Source organism: Stegostoma tigrinum, chromosome 5, assembly GCF_030684315.1.
Source record: "Stegostoma tigrinum isolate sSteTig4 chromosome 5, sSteTig4.hap1, whole genome shotgun sequence".
In the NCBI taxonomy this organism is placed as follows: Eukaryota; Metazoa; Chordata; class Chondrichthyes; order Orectolobiformes; family Stegostomatidae; genus Stegostoma; species Stegostoma tigrinum.
In genome coordinates, this window is record NC_081358.1 from 31,155,284 (window position 1) to 31,177,131 (window position 21,848).

The window sequence follows — 21,848 nt, forward strand, 5'->3', positions numbered from 1 at the left end:
CTGTTCCCTTGCTAGCTGACAATGTTAATGGTTCTCTCTACTCAAACGCTGACCTATTTCAAATCTGTCAGTACCTATCCTCAAAATTAAAGTACCCCTCAACACATAATTATTTGATAATTATGTTTCGAGCTACAACTTACATTGTCTTCTCAAATTCTTTGAATATGTTGCCGAGACATTTATGTCCTTATTCTAGTTCCCTGTAGCCTCTGACATAGTTCAAGACTTTGTCATTCTACAATGACCCTCTTATGCAGCTAAGTTTAACTGCATTTGCCAGTTCCATCCTTATCCATTCCTAGTGGATATCATCAAAAGGCTTCTGTTCCTGTGCCATTGCTACAGAATACAGCAAGAATCCATATTTTGTCCTTTAAAATTCCCCATCTGTATGTAGCCTCTTATACAATAATAACTGGTAATAATAGGTTCTACATATACAATAACACCAGCAAACTCCAGCTTGCCAACTTTTATAACCCTTCTCCAACCTCCCTTTTTTCATCTATTTGTCTGGCTTCCAATACTGCATTGGCTACAAATTCAAGGTTTGCTATTCTTATACCTCTAGGTAGAATTTTATAGAGCCTTGAACAATGTAGGGTATGGGGAAAGATCTGGGAGAATTGTGTGAGGAATCTCGTGAGACCTTTCTCAACATTGGAAACAAATAATCGCATGCCAGACATTGAGACAAGCTTCCTGCTAAGGAGCAACGAGATGCCTATCAGTGGAGATTATTATTTTTTATCACTCATTATTTGCCAACCCTATCCTTATATGCAGCTTACTATCATACCATGGGATGGATAGAAACTAGATGCTGAGAATTCCTCCCATGAAAATCAGAGCAGGTACCTGGTAACTCAGGCTCACCGCTGATTCATACAGACCACATCTTGAACATCCGGCACCAATGTCTCAGGGCATGCTCCTGAGAAGCAGCTGCACATACCCCAGGTCCACAGAGGTTGGCATCTGGCATGTACCAGCCTCTCCATCATTGTGGCACATCTCTGATGTGCTTGCACAATAATGCTACACTTCAGCGCTGTACATTGGAGCACGCCAGCAACTATCATTGCAATGCTGCTGCAATGATACATTGTGTGCAAAGATAGGTGCCTAGCTCATTTACTGAACCAGGCTTCAACTCCTGTCTGTTCGCTTGCTCCCTTAGTGGTCACTCACTTAGCACTCACCTGTATGTTTGCAGCATCCCTACCTTGCCCTTCCATGCCTTTTAGTGAGTTGAAACCTCAGCTAGAGCCTAAAGGCTCTCAGTACTCTGCCATATTGACTTGCTATTTAACACAGAATTTAGAGAGTGAGGCTACTTGTCCTGCTTGTCTGTAATGATCAGTCCAATGGGTGGACATCATGCTGTGTAGCTATACCATGTGCCAGTTGCCAACATACCAAATGCACTGCTTGTGCTGAAACTATATGGTCATGCCTGAAAGTCTGTGGGGAGTAGTCTTCGGTCAAGTCAAGGGATACTGCTGTCAGTCAGTGGTTTACAGTCAAGTCAGTCAAGGGCAGAGTCGGCACATGGTCCAGTGGTTTGGACACAGTCACCTGCTTGGGTTGGTCACAGTCATTGGTTCATCACACTACAATCCAGGGAGTGGCTACAGTCAGTCATGTAGGTCCAGTGCAAGTGGGAGGGCATTCAGTGATCATTAATCAAACATCCACAAGGAGAGTGATTTTGCAGAATATTACATTCTGCTGCCACTGTGCATCAGTTGTGAAAGTACTGAATGTTGACAGTGGTGGTACCAATCAAGCAGGCTGCTTTGTTCTCAGTGGTGTCAAGTATCTTGAATGTTGTTGATGCTGCATGCATGTAAGTACGTGGACAGTATTCTATCACACCCCTGGCCTGTTCTTTGTAATTGGTGGACAGGCATTAGGGTGATAGTAGGGAGGTTACATATTCCAAAATACTAGCCTCTGACCTGCCTAGAAGAATGTAGCTGGTCCATTTTCTGGTCAATGGTGGCCCCCAGATTTGTGATCAGTTTCCATCATGAATGTTTATTGAAAAGGTACGTATGGAATTGCAAGATACAGAACACCAGAGCAAGTTTTTCATGTTTTATGTCTGAATCATTGAATTGCACTTGCAATAGATATTTGAATCCAAATGCAACTAATTCACATCTTGCACAATGTGCATTCTTAGCCCTTTCTGAGATGCATTGATTTTCTAGGATTGCCTTCTTGTATGAATCATGCTACGCTGAAGAGTAGAGGTTTCTGCTGACAACTTTTGGTTGAATAATTTGAACATGTGTTAGTAGCCCTTCCACCATACAAAAGGGATGTCTTTCCCTAAAAATGACCTTAACAACAATGCTTTGTTACATAAGTTCTATATGTACGGTGCAAGGACATTATAAAAACCTAGGGCATCTCTATAGGAGTCCTTTGTTTTGACAAGTGGCATGTATTATACATCGACATTTTGCCTCAATTGGGATGAATCTCACAACTTGACAATCAGCACCCAAAAATTGATTTTCCCTAAATTCACCTAGTACATCTTTCTGTCAAGCTTCTGCCATCAGCAGAGGTGTAGCACCAAAATTAGAGGTGCTACACTCATCGGTGAGTGTAGAGTAGAATCATGCTTCCCTTTGCTTTTTCCCATTGCCATGACATCATTGGCAATACATTCCTATCCAGTTATAATATCTGTAATTCTGTCCACATATTGCTGGGACAGATCCTGACAAAATTTAAGTCCAAAAGGTAGTTTGGAAGCAATATCTTCCAAACAATATTCTAAAGATAGAAATTTTTGAGATTCCTATTTTGAGTGAACTGACTAATATACATGCTCATGAGCATTTGGAATCAATGCTTCTAACATTGAAAATTTATATTGGCATCTCTTTAGGGAAAGATTTAAATATCTTTTGCCCAAAAACAGCCTGATTTTGCCAACCGTCTTTCACATGCGTGTCCAGGAGAATAATATGGCCAGGACACACGAGAATGCCACTCTGTAGCGTGCATGTCATAGAAGTTCACTAGTTGGCATATTGATGTGCACAATAGATAATATCACAAAATTCCATACCATTCAGCTTACTTTACAGCTTTACTTGAATGTGAATATCTCACTTTCTGGGACAGTAGATTGATGGAAATTAATCTTGAGCTGCAATCCAGTATTGCCTTTGAAGTTTCCTATGGTATTGATCTGTCTGGGTATATTTGTTGTAAGTTCTGGACTAACAGAATGTGTGTTCTTGACATTTTCTGCTGCAATTGGTTTCTTGGTGATTTTGTGGTCAGAAAGTTGAATTCCATATTCCTGCTGGTCTTGTTATTGCTAGTCAAATTATGTTTTTCTTGGTAGAATATTTGTAGTTTCTATCCTAAAAAATCTGACTTTTACCATCTATGTATCAATGCAAGCAATGGGTGAATCATTATATGCAGTCAATTTTGCAGTTTTTGATTATTGACTTCCATTGAGCCAGGTGTATATCCTCAGAATTCTGACTGGTTAGACTTTTCCACTAGTTCCCATTGTCAACTTTAGTCTTGAACCAATGTTTGCCAATGTTCTTCTTGCAGAAGTTGCAAAAGATTCTAAGTGATTGACTGAATCTCACATATATGCCACGTATATAATGTGGAAAACTGTTCACCTTCTGGTTCAATGTTATTCCACTCTGAATCTTGACCATGTTTTGTCTTGCTGCAAGCTTTGTTTATGTGCTTGCCCTTTACAGGTCTCTGGTACACTCCCTATTATGGCAGCAATAGGCTGTGTGTGCTTTTTGTTTAGTTGTTCCCCATTGTAGCATCTTTAGAACCAGATGTTTTGAATAAGACACGCTCTTGTCCTTTTACAACCTGAGACTTGCAAAGATTTTGGAATGCAGGATAGGCTGATGATGGGTGCACACTTTGTACACAGCTTGCTTGCTTTCTGTATCCCAGTTTCTCCATCAATTGTGGTAACTACATTTAATGCTTGCAAATGTTAATATCCTATTATAATGACATCATATTTCCTGCACGTTATGAACATTATTGTTCTCCAAAGTATCATTTTGGAAAGATTTGATAGGTATTGAAGGATCTCTACACCTCTTTAAACAAGCCTGTTGACTTCAGGATGGCAGTGGAGTTGGACTCCTCAGCTGGAGCTCATGTGCTCAGTCCATTTCTTCGGTGTGGCAACCTCTCAATCTGGCATGGCAATCTCTTGGCTTGGTGTGGAGGCCTCTCAGCCCATGGCAGCTTCTTAGTCTGGCATGGCTGTCTCCTGGCCTGTGTGGCTGTCTCTCAGCGACCCAGTGTGGCAGTCTCTCAGCAGTTCAGTGTGGTTGGAAGCACTATTACTCTGAATTTTTTATTTCTTTGTTTTTTTCATATATTCCTATGAACTGTAATGCTGGACGTTTTTACTTCTATATTTTTGTCATTTTTCCCCAAAGAATTTGTACTTACGAATCTGTACCTAGCTACCTAAGGTGGTGCCATAAATGGCAACTTGTAAACTTTTCACTGTACTCATTTGAGTATATGTGACATTAATTCTAACTCTAATTCATTTGTTTCCAATGACTACCTTTGTTTTCACCACTGGCATGTCTGATTCTGCAAATGATAACTCTAAATCGCATATTTCTATCCATTATTCAAATAGGGTTAATTCACATAGGACATCTGTTGCCTTTCAATTCATGCTGTGGAATTTGACAGTCATCTTCCTGATGTTTCCTGCCTTTTGCAAATGTTATTGAAGTTGGGGATTTATTATGACAAACTATAAGGCCACATTGTGTGGAGATTCAGCAATGCTCTTTTGCTTTTTTTATTCTTCTCTGGGCTATTTTTGGTCATAGTTGAAGTTTCTTTGTTCTGCAGCTTTCAATTTTTGTGTGAGACAGCATTTAAGGTTGTCTCTAGATCCCTGTAGTTTCTATAGTTGAAATCAGAGCTGACTTGCTATCTGCAGGATCACTAATTAGGTTCACAAATCAAGAACTCACTATTTAGCCAGTACAGACTATAAAGTATGAGATAACAAGGTGTAGAGCTGGATGAATACAGCAGGCCAACCAGCATCAGAGGAGAAGGTAAACTGACATTTCAGGTCTGGACCCTTTAGAAAATTCTTTCTGAAGAAGTGTCCAGACCTGAAACATCAGCTTTCCTGTTCCTCTGATGCTGCTTGGCCTGCTGTGCTCATCCAGCTCTACACCCTGTTATCTCAGATTCTCCAGCATTGGCAGATCCTACTATCACAGACTATATAGTGATTTTTTTTCTGGGAATCCCAGTGTATAAATGTAACTCCTGTACAGTTTCAAATCTTGTTTGAGGCATTTTATGGACTCATAGATATTTACTGCACAGAAGGAGACCATTTGGCCTATTATGTCTGTGCCTGTCAGCAAAGATCTCAATACATTAATCTCATTTCCTAGCTCTTCAGCTCCATAGCCCTGGAGGCAATGCCAATGCAAGTGAATAACTAGATATTGTGGAAATGTTACAAGAGCTTATGACTCAAACACACTTTAGGGAAGCAAAATAAAACAAGGGAGAGGCAATTCTGGCCCTATTATTTGAAAATGAGCCTGGACAGATGGAAGGCATATTATAAAGGGAGCATTTTGGAAATAGTGACCATTTATTAGAAAACAAAACTCATTTCTACAACCTAGTGGCAAAATTTGTTAACATCTAAACTGTGATCTGGGATTAGAACTATATATCTCCTTTTAATCCCAAAACAAACACACTCACACAACACAATACAGAAGACAACAAAGCTTCTGCAGAAATTATGAAAAAAACTAAGAATAGGCCATTCAGTCCCCGTGCCTCCTTCACCATTGAATGCCATTAAACCAATCTCATGGTAAATCTGCAGTTAACCCCCAAAAGTGACTGAAGAAAATGAACAGCTGCAAAATCATTAGGATAGAAACTCTGGCGAGACAGCCAAGGCCATATCAGAAGACGATCTAATATTAAACAACAATTACCTCAGGTGGGGCAAGAAATACAGGCCAGCAGGTACTATAGGTGGGGTGAGAACTTACTTCAAGACAAATGACAATTGTGTACAATTGTCTACTCTTGACAGCATTGTGATATAATACTCAATACTCAAAGACACTGCTAAAGCACAGGTAGGTGCTAACACTCATGTGAAATGTGCTGGCATAGAGTTAAACTTGTCCACAGCAATTGTGGTTTGAGGGATATATTGAGAAAACCAGTACATGGAACTGATCTCAGAAACAGGAATAGGCTTGTTGAGTATTACATTCTATTACTGTTACAAATTCTTATGCTTAAATTGTATAACAACAAATTATATGAAAACAAAAAATAAGCAAAGCCTTTATTAAATGATTTTTCTCCAGATAATATGCTCTAAATGACATTTTACTTCATTTTACCTCATTAAAATGGCAAGGGACTTCCTGCATGTTTTCAATTAGTAAATGGTCATTTCATTTCCTTTCAAAAAAATCAGCAGTCATTACAGAATACTGAACATCATGAGCTCTGAATATTATTTTTAGAAAGCTGAATGCTGATAAATGGAAGTGGCCAAATTACCATGGTGATAGCTGAGATTAATGATAAATGGCTTCCTTCATTTTTCAGTGTGTAGTGACCTAAAGCGCTTAAATTACTAAACTGATACACAGTAGTCTTAAGTTCTTATGTAAACTTCATGTTTACTTTGGATTTAAAAACAGTTTTAACAAGCATGTTAAATGATTGGCAGAACTCCACTGTTGAAAAGGTAATGTTTGATTAATTACATTCTGAAGTTTCCTCTTGGTCAAAAAAAGTCTGCACGCACAATGCGGAAAAATATCCTTTACAGGAAGGTCATTTTTTAAGTGTTCATTTTGTAGGTCACTGAATATGTCCAGATTTTTAAACTTTACATACTCTTATTTTACATACTGTATCCACTCTCTGCTTTGCAGCATGGGAAAAGTTCAGTGATCCTCATGCTAACTGGCATAACAAACTCAGGAACCACAATCTGTATCTTATCCCCTTGCGGATACTTTGACTATCCCCTAAACGTATAACTGAATGGCACACATATCTATTAGTTTCTTGTTCCAACTATTCCGATGAATAATGAACAGATAAATTGACTATTTGGGTAATGTGGATTTCATAAAATTAGTAGATTATACAAAATGAGTATATGGCTTTGATTGTGAGTAATCAAGACCCAAATTTGTATTTTTATGCCAAGTTGGGATACATAAGAACTAGGACCAGGATTAGGCAATTCAGCCCCTCAAGCCTGCTCCACCATTTGATAAGATCATGGCTGATCTCATCTCAACCTCAGCTCCACTTTCCTGCCTGCTCTCCAAAACCCTTCAACCCATTACTAATTAAAAATCTATCTTCTCCTTAAATTTACTCACTGTCCTGGTCGCCACCACACTCTGGGGCAATGGACTGTAGATTCATGACCCTTTGAGAGAAGTAATTTCTCCTCATGTCTGTTTTAACTCTGCTACCCTTATCCTAAAACCACGGCCTCATTCTAGATCGCCCCACATGAGGAAACATCTCCACATCTACTTTTCCAATCCTCTTTAGCATCTTACATACCTCAATTAAACCTCCTCCCATTCTTCTAAACTCCAGAGAGAATAGGTCTAAACTACTTAAGCTCTGTTAAAAAGGCAAATCTTTCACTTCTGCAATCAATTTAGTGTATCTTCTCTGGATGGCCTCTGAAGCAACTACATCCTTCCTCAAGTCAGGGAACCGAAATTGTATGAAATACGTGAGGTACAGTTGCAGCAACACTTCACTACTTCTATATTCCATTCCTTCAGCAATAAATGCCAAAATTCTATTTGCCTTCTGATTGAATCAATGTGCAAGGAAGGACAAGGAGAGGAGGCAAATAAAGAAGAGCATGGGAGGCAGAGGAAGAGAAATGTGAAATGAATACAAGTAATAATATGAAGGATCAGGCAAACAAGAAGAAGGAAAGATTGTAGGAAATGAGGAATGAGGAGAAGGGAAGAGATGAATAATGTGTGTTAGAAGGGGTCAGGATGATAAGTGGAGAAGAGGGATGGGAGCAAGGCATTTGGAGACACATGGGAAGGAGAATTATGATAAAGACACAGGTAAAGGTACATTTATGTAGAATGAGCCTATGCTGTTTGGAAGGTGGGATATTGTTGACCACAAATTGCTTCCAAAGGTGGGACAGTTATGGAAGTACAGAGGAAAATTAGCTGGGATACAAAAATTAAGAGATAGAATGTGAGAATCAATAAATTGAAAAGGGAGGGGGTTGCATTTGCAGTCAGAAGGAGAGTTTCTTCTAAAATAGTACATGATGTGTACATAAAGGTGGGAAATGATGGAAGACTTATTGATTAGGAAAGGGAGAACGATGGACCTTGAAAACATAACTAAATTGGGTGGTGGAATTGGTAGCCCAATATATATACATCCTTTGGAAAAGAGAGGATGAAATTCTAATATCCTTTTCAAGTTTCACAAGTTTAAAAATTATTCATTGCCAGATTCTCCATAACTATCAGCACACCATACTAGCTGCTATTTTCTTTTATTTTCCTTTTGAGGGTTTCATTTTACATTTTATGAGTCATATGTGTTCTATCTTAGTTTATTTCCCAATCTTCAACTGTGTGACAATACTATGGTTTAAGAGGTATATTGTATTCTTTTTGTGAAGAAAGGTTGAGATAGATGCATAAAGCAGTCTGCTCAAGGCCATTAAGGTAAACAATTTGTAAGGCCCTAGGTTTTTTTCCTAAGCTGGAACAACAGAAATAGTCTGAATGGATGGGGCCAAGCTCCACAGAACCAGTATTTTTAGCTTTAGCTTTCTACAATTGCTAAGATCTTAAAACTGGACCTGGAAGCTCTTATCCCCCTCTCTATTATAGCTAAAAGCTGGCATTCTCTTCCTACTGGTGGAACTGCATGTGATACAATCTATTTGTCTTTGCCAAGAGAGCATTTATGGGATGTTACTATATTGGAACAGTTAACTAGTAGTAGTAAATATATATATCGTAAAGCATTTGATAGAGTTACTGTTGAGCCAACTTTTCCTTTGTTTGTCTGTATTTTAATCATTGTGTATGAAGAAAGAGTTTTGTTTCAAACCTGGTAGTTTGACAAATCAAATTACATTCAGAACACAACACCTTAAACTTACCTTTAAAATAAGAAAACATTGGGGTCTAGACAATCTTCTTAATGTATTTTGAGGGGGTTTGCTGTGGTCCATATCAACTGTTCATATGGGATTTGGTTGTCCACTTTTCTGACATTATGGGCATTCAATAGTTAATATTATCCTTCCATTTCTTCTGTTTTCACTCAAAGATATATGTAGCCATCACATAATAGAAGGTTGATGATGACACCCATATGTATAGAACCTTTGAGATTCTGAGAGTACCTGCCATTTTTAACTATACATTAAAATTAATTTATTTCTCCAGATTTTGCTGTAGAATTTCCCTATCATTATTTACTGAAAATGAAAACAAAGTCTGGAATTTCATAAGTACAGTTAAATAAAGAGATAGGGATGTTTCCATGCTTCTGTCTATTATGGAGAAGAAATTTCAATTATTTTCAATTTTTTTTCTAAATTTTGTTTCTGATACTTTATCTTATATCGTTAATCCCATATGTATATCCCAATTAACTACTGAGCTCTGTAAAATGGTTTGTTGTCTACGAAAATACTTTCATGTTATTAGCAGTTTATTCTGCTTGATGGCATCATTGTTCTGGATACCAAGGGACAAGGTTTCAGATTCAAAAAGTTATCAAGAAAAGGAAGATCATACTTCACTGGGTTGATCCCAGATATGAAGGGACTGTTTTATGAGGGGAGGTTGAGTAGGTTGGGCCTCCAGCTCATTGGAGTTTAGAAGATGGGAGGTGACCTTATCGAAACATACATGATTCTGAGAGGCCTTGATAGGGTAGTTGTGGATATAATCGTATTACGGTCACTGCTACCCAAGGACGCTTTGCTCTGAGGTCAGTAATTAATCCTACTTCACTGGTAAAAAATCATATATTGAACAGCCGGTTATTTAGATAGTTCACAGCCCTTACACTCATCCAACCAAATTTGGAGAATCATTGAATCCCTACAGGCTATTTGGCTCATCAACCCGCCAAAGAGAATCCCACAAAGACCCACTTCCCTACCCTTTTCCTGTAACTCTACATTTCCCATGGCGAATCCACCAAGCCTGCACATTCCTGGACACTATGGACAATTTAGCATGTCCAGTCCACCTAACCTGCACATCTTTGGACTGTGGAAGGAAACCAGAGCATCAGGAGGAAACCCATACAGACTAGTGGAGAATGTGCAAACTCCACACAGACTGAGGGTGGAATCAAACCCAGGTCCCTTGTGCTGTGAGGCAGCAATACTAACTACTGAACCACTATGCTGCTGCTGAGAAACTGTGACCTATAGGGCAATTGTGACAATTTGACACTGCTGCACTCCTGTTCTCTGGTTTCCCTTACCTGCCTCACTTGCAGTCACACATTTCTGTCACTGACTACTCAATATTTCATAACTCCTGAGAACCTAAAAGGTCTGACTGCTACAAGAAATCCAAGTTACTTTCCCTGTCCTGGTGCATTGCAGTGTCTGTAGCTCATCCTCCAGCTTATAAATCATGAACCAAAGCTACTTGAACTTCAAACACTTACTGCAGATGTATTTGCCCTGGATCACAAAGACACCCTTGATCTCCCACATGCTGCAGTTTTATGGCATACTAACTGTACTGCCATTCTTAATGAATTTTTATATAATTCACGCATTTATTTTGCTTTTTACGTATTGTATTAACTTTACCAGCAATATGTACACTACATTAAACCTTGGTAACAACCAACTAACAGATACTCACTCCTGATAAACAAGCATCTGTGCCAGCTCTAGTTTGCCACTCCTGCCTTCAAATTCTCCCTTTCCAATAACAGCTAATGAACTTGTAACATTTCTGTGATGATATTCTTTTATTCAACAAGAACTGACTGCAGGCCACTCTTTCCAGTCTGCCTCACCAGGATGGTGTTTAGATTGAGATTTTGATTTGGTTTAGATTTAGATTTATTTGTCGTATGTACTAAGTATAGGAATACATAGTACAGCAAAAAGTGCACAAAGTCGCCATTCACTGATGCCCACTTGGTTACAAAAACCAGAATTAAATGATTTATAAGAGCCAAAAGGTAAGCAAGCAGAAAAAAGAAAAGTCCAGATCTCAGAGGTAGTTAAAAGGGTAGGAGGTCAAGGGGTGGAGGGGGGTAATAGGGATACAGAATTACTGCAGAGAGGAGAGAGAAGAAGAGCATAAAAGAAAGAAAAAGGAAAGGGAACTGACGAGCAGAGTGGAGCTCCAAATGGAGTGACTTACCCTGCTGCCATCTTGCCGCTATCTACAGACAGGTTGTGAGATGTGAGGACACGGAGATAATTAGTTAAATCAAATCAGGCTCCTTACATCTGCATTCACAACACAGTAAAATTAATACCTTCAAAAATGTTCAAAATTGATCCAAATCATTCCTAACCAGGATTTTTGAATAACTAAGCCCAGGCTTTGTGAATAATTGATACTAGACACTGAGTTTGTAGCTTAAACACAAGACTTAGCAATTTATTAACATTATGTGAACTTTAGCAAAGCAGAATTAAACAATGAAGTAATCTAATTAATGTCTATGCAGTTAAGTGATAAATTACAAAACAGAAAATAATAAAACTGGCCAGATTACTTAAGCAGTTTTCTACAGGCATGTATGATTGCCTCTTAGTTGATTTTCTGAAGAAGTCAATTAAATACCTTTTCAGTTCACACTGAGGAAAATTCAGTAATACTTACAACTTGATTTATATTCTCTGAACATCCAATAGCTAATTTTAGGAAGTTAGATGGGAAGCTTTCAAATCTTTATGCTGTAGCATCCACAGACAAATTCATTCTCCTCGTTCAAACCAATTCAAACCCCCTGACCCCTCCCTATTTTTCATCATCATGTTCTTTCCCAGACTTATTGGCACTAATTCTAAGATTCTGACGTTGTTAATGGCCAATGATGCCCAGTTTGGGTTCCGCCAGGGCCACTCAGCTCCTGACCTTATTACAGCCTTGGTTCAAACATTGACAAAAGAGCTGAATTCCAGAGGTGACGTGAGAGTGACAGCCTTTGATATCAGGGCTGCATTCGACCAGGTGTGGCATTAAGGAGCCCTAGCAAAACTGGAATCAATGGGTATCAGGGAGCAAATGCTCCAGTGGTTGGAGTCATACCTAACACATAGGAAGATGGTTGTAGTTATGGGAGGTCAATCATCTCTGCTCCAGGGCATCACTGCAGGAGTTCCTCAGGGTAGCGTTCCAGGCCCAACCACCTTCAGCTGCTTCATCAATGATCTTCCCTCCATCATAAGGTCAGAGGTGGGGATTTTCACCAATCATTGCACAATGTTCAGCACCATTTGCGACTCCTCAGATACTGAAGCAGTCCATGTTCACATGCAACAAGATCACGACAATATCCAGGCTTGAGCCGACAAATGGCAAGTGACATTCATGCCACACAAATGGCAGGCTATGACCATCACCAATAAGAGACAATCTAACCACCGTCCCTTGACATTCAATGGTATTATCACGACTGAATCCCTCACTATCAACATCCTGGGGGTTACTATTGACCAGAAATTCAACCGGACTCAACACATTAACAGAGTGGCTACAACAGCAGGCCAGAAGCTGGGAATACTGAGGTAACTTATTTTCTGACTCCTCAAAGCCTGTCCACCATCTACAAGGCACAAGTGAGAAGTATGTTGGAATACTCCCCCAGCCTGGAAGAGTGCAGTCCCAAAAACACTTAAGAATCATGACACCATCCAGGACAAAGCAGCCCCCTCATTGGCACATCCACAAACATTCACTCCCTCGACCACCAACACTCAGTTGCAGCGGTGTGCACTGCAGACATTCACCAAAGATCCTCAGACAGCACCTTCCAAATCCACAACCACTTCCATCTAGATGGAACACCACCACCTCCAAGTTCCCCTCCAGGTCACTCACCATCCTGACTTGGAAAGATATTGCTGTTCCTTCAATGTCGCTGGATCAAAATCTTGGAATTCCTTCCCTAATAGCATTGTGGGTCAGCCCACAGCAGAAGGAATGTAGCAGTTCAAGAAAGCAGCTCACCAACACCTTCTCAAGGGAAACTAGGAATGGTCATCAAATGCTGGCCAGCGATGCCCACATCCCACAAAATGAATAGAAAAAAAAATCCTCTCTCTGGTTAAACATACTGCTTTCCCCAGAGTCTTTAGAATTCTTGGATCAAGACCCAAAATACAATTAACTTCTAGACCTGGCATCACAAACAACAACTTGTTTGTTCTTTCTTTTTACAGAAGCTGCTGCCCCCTGTCCAAAGGTCATCTTCAGCTCACAATTGCAAACCAAAATTGACAAAAAGAATAAATGATTAAAAGCCACTGAGGGTTCTAAGTGAAGCAAATGGAACGTAATGTGGGAAAATGAGAGGTCATGCAGATGGGAAGGAAAAACAGAGGAACCAAATATTACTTTAATGGAGAAATACTGCAGAAAGTTGCAGCAAAGAGGAATATGGGGACCCTCAAGCATGAATCACCAAAAAATACTATCATACAAGTTCAGCAGGTAATAGGAAAGGCAAATGGAATGTTTGTATTTATTTCAATGGGAGTGGAGTATGAAAATAGAGAAGTCTTGCTATTAACTGTTCAAGTTGCTAGTTTGATTACACTTGGAATACTGTGAACAGTTATGGTGCTCTTATCAAAGGAAAGGTATGCTAGCATTGGTTCAGAGAAAGTTCATTAAGTTGATCCCAGGTACGAAAGGACCTTTTTATGACAGGTTGAGTTGGGTGGGTTTGTACTCATTGGAGTTTAAAGAAATGAGTTGACCTCATCGATATGTATAAGAATCTTAGAGGCTTCAGAGGGTAGATACTAAGAGTTTGTTTTGCCTAGTGGGAAGGTCTAGAGCCAGAGGACATTTGTTTAAAAAATAGTGATTTTTTAAATTCATTCATGGGATGTGGACATTGCTGTTTGGGAAACTATTTCTTGTCCATCCCTAGTTACCCTTGAGAAGATGGTGGTGAGCTACCTATTTGACCTGCTGGAGTCCATGTGCTGCAGCTAGAGCCCTAATGTCATCAGGTATGGAAATCCAGGATTTTAGTCCAACGACAGGTTAAGGAACAATTATATAATTCCAAATCAGTATGATGAGTGGCATGGAGGGCAACTTGCAGATGGTTGTGTTCAAATGCATCTGCCATTCTTGTTCTGTTTTGGTGAATTTCTGCCATGCATCTTTGTAGATAATACACACTGCCAATATTGAGTGTCAGTGGTCAGGGAGTGGATATTTGTGGATGTGTTGCCAATCAAATGAGCTGATTTGTCCTGTTTGGTGTTGAGCTTCTTGAATGTGATTGGAACTGCACTTATTCAGACATGTGATTTTAAGAGTGATCTATTTGCATACTAGGTCTGACGGGAAGCTTCTCAGCATTGGTCACCTAAGATCCACGACAAAGATGTGCCAAGTTCTCTCCAGAGGTACTCTACACTGATGACACTTCACTAACTTTCCACACTGAGCAACACCTGCAGTGGCAATTGGCCAGAGTCTTGCACTGTTGGTTTGATCATCAGCATTAAGAATACAAATGTCATATCCCTGGATGTTACCATTTCGGTATCTATGAGTATTGACAAAATAATATTGAATACTGTTGATATCTTCAAAAAGCTAAGCTTACCAATCACTACTAATCTGTCACTTGAGTTTAAAATCAACACATACATTGCAAAAGCTGCAGTGCTATGTCAAAGCTGAATTAGAGAGAATTAAACAACAGCAACCTGACTGAAACACTAGACTTTGTGTTTACCAAGCCTGTGTCCTCACCACACTCCTAAACAATGGTAAGACAATGATAAGTATGAGGAAAGGCTGAACACTTTCCACATTAACTGTCTCAGACATCCTTGCCATCTCTTGGCAAGAGCCGCATGTTAATTCCGTCAGTTTATGTCAACTGCTGGCTCAGCCATATTCATTACACAAATGAATGGCACATGTTGAAAAGTCTTTTGTATGTTGAATTGGACACTGGGGAATGACCTTCATACCTCCACTACAAGGAAATCTGCAAACAAATTAAGAAGATGGCAGATATTGACAACTGGGAGACAACTGGTGCCAGCCCTGAAATCTTGAGGCAGACTATTTCCTAAAGTGTTGGAGAAGACAAGTAGAAACATAAAGCTCAACTGGTCTCACTCATAGTGAGATAACACTCCGTTGGCACATTATATTTAAAAGCTCATCAAATAATTCAGGTTAAAGGGCTCTGCAAATATAAAATTCTTAGCTATTTTAGTTTAGCAAAGTAATTTCAATGATAGAAGTTAAATACTATTTGCTGAATATTCAATATAGATTTATTGATTTCATATTTCTTATGGGAGAGACATGTTGCCAAAGCTTCACAATCTGCACTTAGCAGGGCAAACACAAAATGCAATACTTGAAATGATCACAAAAGAGAGATCACAAGACAAAAGGGTGGTTGGCAATCAACTAGATATGCAATGCCATGGAGAAAACAGCAGAGAACTATAGACTGTCAAGTTCCTTGGTAATTTACAAAGGTGCAAGACATGAACATTTCCATTTGTTTGTTGAGAACAGTTCCCTGCATATGAATATATCATTTTTAGCATTTGTAAATGACACACATTACGAGCTCAACTGATTATATTAAACTGGTTGTTAGTGCATCTATTATCACACTAAGGAATGATCAATAAGTGCTGCCGAATGACAGAATGTGGAGGTGCTGTTGTTGGACTGGGCTGGGCAATGTCAGAAAGGTATTGTGTGATTTCTGATCTAATTACAGAATCACATCTGACCTTAAGTACCTTATTTTGAGGTTTGCAGATATGAGTTCTTCAATTTTTTCAGTACTCTGCCTATTACGAAAAACTGAAGGCACATGTAGCTAAATTCAATCAGCCAATCATTGGGATGAATGGTCTAAATATCTGATATCACATTGGCCCTGAAATTCCTACATAATGCTGCTCAAATATGCGGTGGACAAAATGTCTTTTGGAACTGACAGCAGCAACCCATTAATGGAAAGTATCTCGTCACCATTGCACAATAATAGTGCGAAACAGCATGCTTATCCTATTGTTGAAACAAAGTTCATACATGCTTCTTAGAAGAGAAATACATTTGCTTACAGGGACCCATTGGGTAATGCTAAGTAAGAGTAGATCAAAGGCTAGGAATTCTGCAGCAAGTAATTTTCTCCTGATTCCCCATAATCTTTTTCACTAATTACAAGGCCATTTGCTAGGAAAAGCGCAGCTTCAACAATCATCAAGAAATTCAACATCAGCCAGGTCAAAGTAGTCCACTTTATTGGCACCTACATCCATCACCATAAACATTTCATGCGCTCCACCACATAAGCATCGTAGTTGCAGTGTGAATCATCCATAAAATAGACTGCAGAAAATCATCAAAACTTCTTTGACCACACCTTTCAAACCACAACTTCTACCATTTTGAAGAACAAGAACAGCAGATGCATGGAAACACCATCACCAGCAAGATCCTTTTCAAGTCACGTACTGTCCTAACTTGGAAATTGATTGCTGTTGTTTCATTGTTTCTGTGTCAATATCATGGAACTTCGGCAAAACAGCACCGTGCGTTCACTTAAACCACCCAGACCACAGTACTTCAAGAAGATCTTTCATCAGCAGTATCTCGAGGGCAGTTAGGTATAGGAAATCAGTGCTGACCTTGCCACCATGCCTCACAGTCCTTGAATAAATAAAACAACCTGAATGATTTATTCCCATTAAAAAAACAAATGCATACATTTCTGTATCTACATGAGAAGTAATACAAACTATACAATATGTAATTGTAAACATCTGAACATTTTTTTCCACTCACTTTAATTGCAAACATGATGCGAAATCTTTCCAGATTTCAGTTAATGAGGCATTTAAACAGGAAATAATGACAACTATGGGAACAGAAACACTCCATTGATTTCTATTGCATGGTTAGTTGTGTACATAAGCAATTTGAATCAGACAGAAGTACACAATAATGGTAACATTTCTATATTCTGTTTTTACAACTTGTATTGTGTATTTTTTCTCACAGTTTGATGATTTGGTGGTACTTACAGTAATAACTTAATGTATGAGCAGCTGCATTTATTTAGTGCTTTAAATGTAATAAAGCCACCCATTGCGCATTACAAGTGTTACCAAGCAAAACTTTACATTGAGCCACATTGGCCAGATTAGGTCAGATGACCAAAGTCTCGCCTGATATCAGTTTTAAAGGAACATCTTAAAGGAGAAATCAAATGTAGAGAGATGGATTTAGGGAGAACATTCCAACACTTAAGGTCTCAATTTCTGAAGGTACAGTTACCAGCGGTGCAGTGACTAAAATCAGGAACACTTAAAAGACTAGTATTGGTGGAAAACAAAGATCAATAGGGAGGGATGAAGATAAATAAAAGAGGCTGAAAATTTTACAGTAGTGTTTCTTAACAGAGTTAATGTAGGTCGATGACCTCAGGGAATGTGAGGGCAGAACTAGGTTGGATTTTATAGGCCATCTGTGGTAGAAAAGTAGGTAGGACTCATAAAATATGTCACTGTCAGCAGCAGTAGCGCATGCCCCAGTCCTTCAATTTTATAGGCAGCAAGAAAAACATTAGTGGACAGCCCATCTGTTACCCAACCAAGACCTTAATTGGGTGATTTGGGTTTCCCAAGCTTCCAGGGTTGGTCATCCTCTCAGGTTTCTTGCCATACCAGCAGTGGTCACAACATCTGGTGGCGCTGCTGGTAATGCAGAGCTGCCATCCTCCAACTGGTCAGCAGCTCTATAAAGTGGGACTAACTACTATGATTGTCATATGTCATAACAACTACAGGCCCGTTGGCTGAAAAATTAAAGCAGGGCAAACCAGCCAGTCCGAGGTAGTCTCAGTCCCATCATTTATGGTCGATTGCAGGGAGTCCTCAATGTCTAAATCATTCACTGGTGTGAGTTAGGACTTAGGTGGCACAGTTACACACAACGTCAAGTTTGTGGAGGATTGAACTACTAAGGGTGGCACAGATTCCAGTGGATTAGTCAAAGTCTGAAGTTAACAAAGGTATAGGTGAGAATTTCAGCAACAGACAAACTGACGCAGGGGTGGATAATGTTACAGAGGCCAAAATTTGGGGCCTTAGTGATGCCACAGGTATGTGGAGGAAGCTAATCTCAAGGTCCAATATAGCACCATGGTTATAAACAGTCTGGCTGGGCTTCAGAGGGTTGCTAGGAAGAAGGATGAAATAACTGGCAAAGGATTGTAATTTGTGAAAGATAACAGCTTCTGTTTTCCTAATATTTAGTTGGAGGAAAATTCTGTTCATCTAGTACTGGATTTTGGATGTGCGCTCTGATAACTTAAGAGGTAGTGAAGGGGAAAAGAGAAGATGAGCTGAAATTACAGTGGATATTGTCAACACAATTATTGAAACTGATCCTGTCTTTTCATTGGACTTACTGTTATAGCAGTTCAATTATGTCATGGCATTCGATGATTTAAATTTATATTTAAAGTCTGTGGTTGATGAAAATTGTTGGGATTAATTTCCAATTAGGCTGTGAAATAGCATTTCATAGCCACTCATTGAACATATTAAATTCTTGGAGTTAGCAGTGTTTCCAGAATTTATATGACCATGACCTAAATCCACAGAGGAACCAGTTGCATTGTTATTAGTGGTCATCTTTGAGCTGACCAAGCCCCAAGATCTGTTGTTAATTCCTTGAATTTCTCTGCCTCTCTAGCTCTCTTCCCTTAAGATGGTCCATAAAGCCCATTTTTCATTTATCCCACTATTTTTTTCTGTGGTCTGCTTCAAAGGTTCCTGTGAAGTACAATTGAATGTTTCACTATGTTAAAGGTGCCAAAGAAATATAGCATTTTAATTTTACATGTTAAATTATGTCTTACTTCTGTTGGATAAGCGCTTCCTAACTCTGGAGACAACAATCTACATATTTCAAAGAGTTTCGAAATCAAGGGTCAGAAGCAGTAATGTGGGAGCAAGTAGACAGGCAGTGCCAAAACAGGAGTGCATGAGTTCTGAAGAAGAGTCACCAGATTTGACACATTTAGTCTGTTTCTCTCACCACAGATGTTGCTCGACCTACCAAATTTCTCCAACATTTTCTGTGTTAGTTTCAGATTTCAAGCATCTGCAGTATTTTGCTTGTATTTATAAGAAGGGCAATATGACTGAGCAATAGCTCACAATAGCTGAGGGGCACAGATTGTGTGAAACAATGAGGCTGCAGTGGGAAACTTAAAGCATGAAGATCCTGCAAACTGCAACACCTGAGAAATTTAGAGATAATGGGACCTGCAGATGCTGGAAAATCCAAGATAACAAAGTGTGTAGCTGGATGAACACAGCAGGCCAAGCAGCATCTCAGGAGTACAAAAGCTGACATTTCGGGCCCAGACCCTTCATCAGAGAGCTCTCTGATGAAGGGTCTAGGCCCGAAACGTCAGCTTTTGTGCTCCTGAGATGCTGCTTGGCCTGCTGTGTTCATCCAGCTACATGCTTGGATACCTGAAAAATTTATATCACGTTCAAGAGGTGTTGTTAGCAATCATGGCATTTTAGTTCTGAGGAAGGGTCACTGGACCTGAAACGTTAACTCTGATTTCTCTTTACAAATGCTGCCAGACCTGCTGAGCTTTTCCAGCAACTTCTGCTTTTGCTTCTGATGGCACTTCAGCTTCCATGTTGTGTCATGATTTGGAAAGCTTATATCACCTGATGCTTTTTGTCTCCTCCATTGTCAATTAATCTTCTACTTCTTTGTCAGTGGGAGTATCTGATCTAATGTTATTCAAAATAACAACAACCATGCTGAAATCTTGCTTTAGTTTAAACACGCTTATGCCTTCTCAATGAGTTTCTAAGTAATATTTAATGTTTCTCAGGAAAATAGTAAGTTTAAAAATTCATAGAAACCCTACTGGACTGAAAGTGGCCATTCAGCCTATTCAGGCACTGAACCTCCCAGCCTCCCACCCCTGCATTTACCATGGCTAATCCACCAAGTGTTGACACTACAAGGAAAATTTAGCATGGCCAATTGATCTAACTAGTACAGCTTTGGACTATGAGAGGAAACCCATATAGATGCCATGAGAATGTGCAAACTCCAAACAGTCCCCCAAGGCCAGAATTGAACCCAGGTACCCAGTACTGTGAGGCAGTGGCACTAACCACTGTGCCACTCATTCTTAAATTATAAATCAATACAGATTCAGGCATTTTTCAAAATTATTGAAGTAATTCTACAAGTAGCATCTTGTTTGAAACTTGCTGTATGAATGATATGATGAAGAGTCTGGTGTTAGTTAATTCAATTGGCTTGGTAGCTGGTTTATGATTCTAATAGAGTTGGTTCAATTCTTGCACTGGTTGATGTTACCATAAAAGAACTCTGCTTCTCAATTCCTACCCTGCTGAGTTGCAATGACCATGAGGTTAAAGCATCACTAGTCATCTCTCTGTCTTTCTAATGAGACAGCAGCTATATGGTCCTCTTTGACTTTACCTATTAATATTATAAATAAGATCTCTTGGTAGAGCCTTATGAGGCTATGTGCCCTCGGAAATGAAGCAGACAATGTTCAGTTTTTTTAATTCACTCATGGACATGGACATACCTGGCTGGGCCAGCACTTACTGTCTGCTGCTAGATACCCTTGAGAAGAAGGTGGTGAGCTGCAGTCCATGCACTGTAGGTGGAAACATAATGTCATTTGGAAGGGAATCCCAACTGCTGCCCCAACAATATTGAAAGAATGGCAATATATTTCAAAGACAGGATGATGAGTGGCTTGGAGGAGAACAGTCAGGTGCTTGTATTCTCATGTATCTGCTACCCTTGTCCTTCTACGTGGAAGCAATTGTTGGTTTGAAAGATGGCGCCTAAGGAACTTTGACAAATTTCAGCAGTGCCTCTTATAAATGGTACACATGCTGCTACTGAACATTACTGGCAGAGGGACAGAATGTGGTTCCAATCAATTGGCTATTTTGTCCTGGATGGTTTCAAGCTTCATCTGTATATTTGAGCTGCACCTATCCAGGCAAGTGGGGAGTATTCCATCTCACTCCTGGCTTGTGCCTTGCAGATGGTGTACAGGCTTTGCAGAGTGAGGAGATAAGCCACTTGCTGCACGATTCCTAGCCTCTGACCTGCTGTTGTAACCACTGCATTTATATCGTTAGTCTGATTCAGTTTCTGATAACTGGTACCCCCTGTTACGTTGATAATGGAAATTCAGTGAATCAAGGCCTGATTATCTCTTATTGAAGATAGTCATTGCCTGGCATTTGTGTGATATGAATATTACTTTTCATTTTTCAGCCCAAGCTTAGATATTTTCCAGGTATTGATGCATTTTGAAATGGATTGTTTGAGTACCTAAAGAGTCATGAATGGCATTAATATTATGCTATCATCAGTGAAAATCCCACTCTGAACTTGTGACAAAGGGAAGGTGGTTCTTGAAGCAGATAGGATGGTTGGGCATGGGACACTATCCTGAGGAATTCCTGCAGT